Raw genomic sequence first — 6,390 nt, 5'->3', positions numbered from 1 at the left:
ATTTGATCCTTCTTAAAATCCTGTAAGGCAAGGAGTATCTTACCTTTATTTTGCAAATGAGAAATTTAGGCTCTGAGGAGAGATGTGTCTTGCCCAAAGCATTCCAATTGTTAATGCAAAGCTAAGACTCTCTGGACCAAAATCTCATGCTCCTTTCACAATAACACAAAGTCTGGGTTACACCTAAATACAGAAAGACCTCATTTTATAGTGTTTTGCTTTACAAATTGAAGTTTTGTGGCAATTCTGCATGGAGCATGTCTACTGGCATCATTTTTCCAATAGCATTTGCTCACTTTATGTTGCTGTATCATAGCTTGGTTATGATAACATTTCAAATTTTATTATTATTATTTGCTATAGTGTTTGGTGATCATTGATTTATGATGTTACCATTGTAATTGTTTTGGGGCACCATTAACCCATGCTCATATAAATATGAACTTAATCAATAAATCTTGTATGTGTTCTGACTGCTCCACTGACTGACTGGTTCCCATCTCTCCTCCTCTCCTTGGGCCTTGCTATTCTCTGAGACACAACTAAATTGAAATTAGGCCACTGAATAACCCTAATGACTTCTAAGTGTTCAAGTAAACGGAAGAGTCCCATGTCTCTTACTTTAAATCAAAAGCTAGAAATGATTAAACATAGTGAGGAAAGCTGAAAGCTGAGATAGGTCAAAAGCCAGGCCTTGTGTGCCAAACAGTTAGTCAAGTTGTGAATGCAAAGGAAAAGTTCTTGAAGGAAATTAAAGTGCTACTCCAGTGAACACATGAATGGTAAGAAAGAAAAACAGCTTCATTGCTGATATGTAGAAAGTTTTAGTCTGGATGGAAGATCCAACCAGCCCAACATTTCTTTAAACCAAAGCCTAATCCGGAGTAAGGCCTTCTTTTCAATTCTACAAAGGCTGAAATTTATTAGGAAGCTGCAGAAGAAAAGTTTGAAAGTAGCAGAGATTGGTTCATGAGGCTTAAGGGAAAATAGCTGTCTCCATAACATAAAAGTGCAAGGTAAAGCAGTAAATACTGATGAAGAAGCTGCAGCAAGTTATCCAGAAGATATACCTAAGTAATCAATGAAGGCGGCTACACCAAACAATAGATGTAGATGAAATAACCTCCTACCTCTAGTGTAGGTAAAATGCTATCAAATAACATCACATGCTACAGAGAAATCGTTCCTGAAAGGAAGAGTCAGTTGATGCAGCAAACTTCATTAATGTTTTATTTTATTGCCACAGCCACCCAGTCTTCAGCAACCACCACTCTGATCAGTCAGCAGCCATACCAACATAGAGGCAAACCCTCCAACAACAAAAAGATTAAGACTCACTCAGATGATGGTTAGCACTTTTTAGCAATTAAGCATTTTAAACTTGAGATATTGTTTTTTAGACATAATGCTAATGCATACTTAAGACTATAGGATACTGTAAACCTAACTTATATATGCACTGGGAAGCCAGAAAGGTTGTGTGACTTGCTTTATGTGATATTCACTTTCTTGTGGTATTCTGGAACCAAACCTGCAATATCTCTGAGGTACACTTGTCTGCAATAATTAGTCTTAGGTAAATAAAGTCCTTTGGTAGACTCAGCAGAATTTATGAAATTGTAACAATGTATATTAAAGACAGTAATATCAGTGTGGAACTTCAGATCTGGAACAGAATTGTGGTCCTGAACTGAATAATCCTTTAACTTTGCTTTCCTACTGAAAATTGGAATAAGTCTCTTTGTCTGCAAAAAAGAGACCGTTTTGTAGCTTGGCTTTTTGGCCATCCTCTCCTTTCAATCAACACTGTTATCACACATTACAAAGTTGTTACTGAACCAAAATATTTTTGTTCCTTTTGAACTCTTGTGTGTGTGTGTGTGTGTGTGTGTGTGAGACATTTCCACCTGCATTTCCCAACGGTACTGACAAATTGATATATCCAAACCAAACATTCTCCTTCTCAAATCTGCTTCCCCTTCAAATGATTCTTCCCTTTATTTGTTACCCTCTAATTTTCCCATTTTTTGTGTGACAGATACCCTAGTTGTCTATTCAAAAATCATTTCTATTTTTTCTTATTAACAAAAGTTAACTAATGTTGACAAGTGTTATCAATGCACTCAGCCAAAAAACTATATTGCTAGACTTCTTTGCAGTGAGAGTGGCCATGTGACACAGTCTGACCAATAGAATAGTGGAATTGCTGGGTCAGATGCCTGGAAAAGCTATTTTTAAAAACGCCAACTCATGGAGAAGGAAATGGCAACCCACTCCAGTGTTCCTGCCTGGAGAATCCCATGGACAGAGGAGCCTGGCGGGCTACAGTCCATGGGGTTGCAAAAAGTCAGACACGACTGAGTGACTAATACCTCCTGATATTATGCACTGAGGAGAATACACTATTTCTTTGATGTTCCTAATAAGAAATCCATAACCTTAATCTCACCATGGGAAAACAGCAGACAGTCACAAACCAAGGGACATTGGATAAGATAACTGACTTAAATTCTTCAAAAATGTCAATGAACTCAACACACGACCTGGGACTTACCTTTGCAATAAAGGACATTATTAGGGTAAAGTGTGAACTTTGAATAGAATATGTAGATTAAGAGTATGACATCCTTGCTAATTTCCCACTTTTCATAATTATATTGCATGTGTAAGAGAAGGTGCCTAGCTTTAGGACATATATAGTACTGAAATAGAGATAAAGGGGCATCGTGTCCATCACTTTCAAACTGCTCAGAGAAACAGTGTGTGTGTGAATAAATAAAATGATAATAAACATAAAAAAAAAAAACGCCAACTCACACAGGGTAGTGGGGGAAGGGGATGGTGGGACGAACTGAGAGAGTAACATTGATGTATGTACAACCACTGTGTGTAAAATAGCTAGTGGGTAGGCTGTATAGGACAGGGAACTCACCTTGATGCTCTGTGATAACCTAGAGGGGTGGGATGGGGGTGGATGGGTGGAAAGGAGGTTCAAGAGGGAGAGAATATATGTTGACATAACGGCTGGTTCACTTTGTTGTACAGCAGAAAGTAACACAACATGATAAAGCAATTATTCTCCAATAAAAATAAATATTAAAAAAATAAGTAAATAAAAGAGGCTAATTCAGTTGGCATATGTTTTGCCTTTTGCTCTTCTTCTTCCTGCCTATAATAAAAAAATATTAGGGTAGGGTAAGTGCAAATCAACCATTGTTGAAACACAAACTACAAGCAGGACAAAAACCACATGTGAAGAATGCTTGAGCTAACAAAGGAACAGGGTATCCTGAGGCCACTAAAGTAGCCCTGGACTGCCCACCTCCAGACTTCTTAACATATGAGAAAAATAAATTTGTTTTACCCACTGATTAGTCAGGGTTTATTTATTTATTTATTTTTGCTACTAGCAATCAATGTAATTCTGAGTAATATGAATGACTTCAAATTCAGAGGACTGCAATAGATTCTAATTGTTTTTCCCATCTTCAACCCAGCAAAAATACTGCCAGACTAAACCTTGATGAAACACAATTTTGATCATTATATTTTCAGTTCAAAAACATTCACTAACTCTTCATTCGTTGTTTCAACAAATTTCTTGGGCACTTAAGAAGACCAAGTTTAAGTGGTTAAGGTAGACAAGACTTCAGTTCCAATTCCGTCTCCTCCTCTTACCAGTAGCGTGGCCTCAACTTTTGAATCTAACTAGACACTGTGCTGAGCACTGGCATTTAGTGAACAAGAAAGACAAGCCCTCTGCTTATATTCTGGCACACAGGCACAATAAGATAATACTTCAGGTAGTAATGGGTGTTGTGAAACAAAATGAGGTGATTTCTAATGATGAGAGAAGGTTTTCAGTCAATTCTATCAGTATAATGGAGGACACGAGTAGATCATTTCTCAGAACTATTCAGATTGGTGGTATAGATTTTTAGATACCTTCACACTTCTCTCGGAGAAGGCAATGGCACCCCACTCCAGTACTTTTGCCTGGAAAATCCCATGGACGGAGGAGCCTGGTAGGCTGCAGTCCATGGGGTCGCTAAGAGTCGGACACGACTGAGCGACTTCACTTTCACACATTGGAGAAGGAAATGGCAACCCACTCCAGTGTTCTTGCCTGGAGAATCCCAGGGGACGGGGGAGCCTGGTGGGCTGCCGTCTATGGGATCGCACAGAGTCGGACACGACTGAAGTGACTTAGCAGCAGCAACACTTCTCTACTCTTATCATCAAAGACTCTATCCATATGAACGGCAGAACTTCCGAGTAGATTTCCCCACGAGTACGGAGTGCTAGAGAGAAAACAAAGTTCTTTGAACCTATGGGATCCTCTTTGCTATTTCATGCTCTTATTCCATTGGAGCTTCCTCAGATATTTATTATAAACCCACCTATTTTACAGTCCAGTCCCTTGTTCGAAGAATGCACTTTTAAAAAAATTTTATTATTTGGTTGCACTAGGTCTTCATTGCTTTGTGTGGCTTTTCTCTAGTTGTGGTGAGCGGGAGCTACTCTGTGTTGCAGTGCAAGGCTTCTCATTGTGGTGGCTTCTCTTGTTGGGGTTTGTGAGCTTTAAGCCCACAGGCTTCAGTAGTTGCAGCATGCTGGCTCAGTAGTTGTAGCTTATAGGCTCTAGACTGCTGGTTCAGCAGTTGTGGCCCAAGCGCTTAGTTGCTCTGCGTCCTGTGGAATTTTCCTGGACCAGGGTGGACCAGGGATCGAACTTGTGTCCCCTGCATTGGCAGGCAGATTCTTACCCACTGCGCCACCAGAGAAGTCCCATGGATGTACTCTTTTCAAGAATTCATGACCCACCTGAGAAACTGTAATTAGTTGAGTATGGTTGGGACTGATGAGCCTCAGACTGAAATCTGAAAAAATCTTAGCCAGGCAAATGGGGAGCTCCCACAAAGACTGCTCATTGTAGGCATTCAGGATTGAGCAGAACTGGTCCAACTCTACTCCCTCACCACGCCTGATCATTGACTGCAGGATGGGTGGGTGCTGAGCATGGCTTCAAGGTTGCACGTGAAAAGCTGTGGAAACTGGAAGCTGTTCACCAGGGCCTCTTCTCCCACCTCTGTATTTATCTGCTATACAACGCAGCATGAGAGATCTTAGTTCCCAGACTATAGAGATGGAACCCACGCCCCCTGCAGCGGAAGCGCAGTCTTAACCATCAGGGCTGCCGGGGAAGTCCCAGAAAGACATTTAATTTATGTATCAGTATAGACATTAGGAAAACACCCTGGACAACTTATACAAGTGTTCTGTCTGGGCAGTGGAATGATGGCGATTGTTTTTTGTCTTATTTCCATTTTCTACCGTGAACAAGTATTTTTATCATAAAAAGCAAACAAACTGAATTTAAAACAAAACAAAACATAATCTGGTCCTATTATCATGTATAGCCCTTAAAGAAAAATGTCCAGAAGTCCTCTTAAATGAGACAAATCTCTCTACTCTTTTTCTGTAATTAAACTTGCTTTTTCTTCAAGTATCGGTATATAAATGTCTCATTTAATTTTATTTTTATTTTTTTTTATTTAATTTTTTTGGATCTTTTTTTTTCATTTATTTTTATTAGTTGGAGGCTAACTACTTCACAACATTTCAGTGGGTTTTGTCATACATTGACATGAATCAGCCATGGATTTACATGTATTCCCCATCCCGGTCCCCCCTCCCACCTCCCTTTCCACCCGATCCCTCTGGGTCATCCCAGTGCACCAGGCACTTGTCCCATGCATACCACCTGGGCTGGTGATTTGTTTCACTATAGATAATATACATGCTGTTCTTTCGAAACATCCCACCCTTGCCTTCTCCCACAGAGTCCAAAAGTCTGTTCTGTACATCTGTGTCTCTTTTTCTGTTTTGCATATAGGGTTATCATTACCATCTTTCTAAATTCCATATATATGTGTTAGTATGTTGTAATGTTCTTTATCTTTCTGGCTTACTTCGCTCTGTATAATGGGCTCCAGTTTCATCCATCTCATTAGAACTGATTCAAATGAATTCTTTTTAATGGCTGAGTAATATTCCATGGTGTATATGTACCACAGCTTCCTTATCCATTCGTCTGCTGATGGGCATCTAGGTTGCTTCCATGTCCTGGGTATTATAAACAGTGCTGCGATGAACATTGGGGTGCACGTGTCTCTCAGATCTGGTTTCCTCAGTGTGTATGCCCAGAAGTGGGATTGCTGGGTCATATAGCAGTTCTAATTTCAGTTTTTTAAGGAATCTCCACACTGTTTTCCATAGTGGCTGTACTAGTTTGCATTCTCACCAACAGTGTAAGAGGGTTCCCTTTTCTCCACACCCTCTCTAGCATTTATTGCTTGTAGACTTTTGGATAGCAGCCATCCTGACTGG

Source organism: Odocoileus virginianus, unplaced genomic scaffold (assembly GCF_023699985.2).
Source record: "Odocoileus virginianus isolate 20LAN1187 ecotype Illinois unplaced genomic scaffold, Ovbor_1.2 Unplaced_Contig_8, whole genome shotgun sequence".
Classification (NCBI taxonomy): Eukaryota; Metazoa; Chordata; class Mammalia; order Artiodactyla; family Cervidae; genus Odocoileus; species Odocoileus virginianus.
This window is presented reverse-complemented; position numbering follows the sequence as displayed.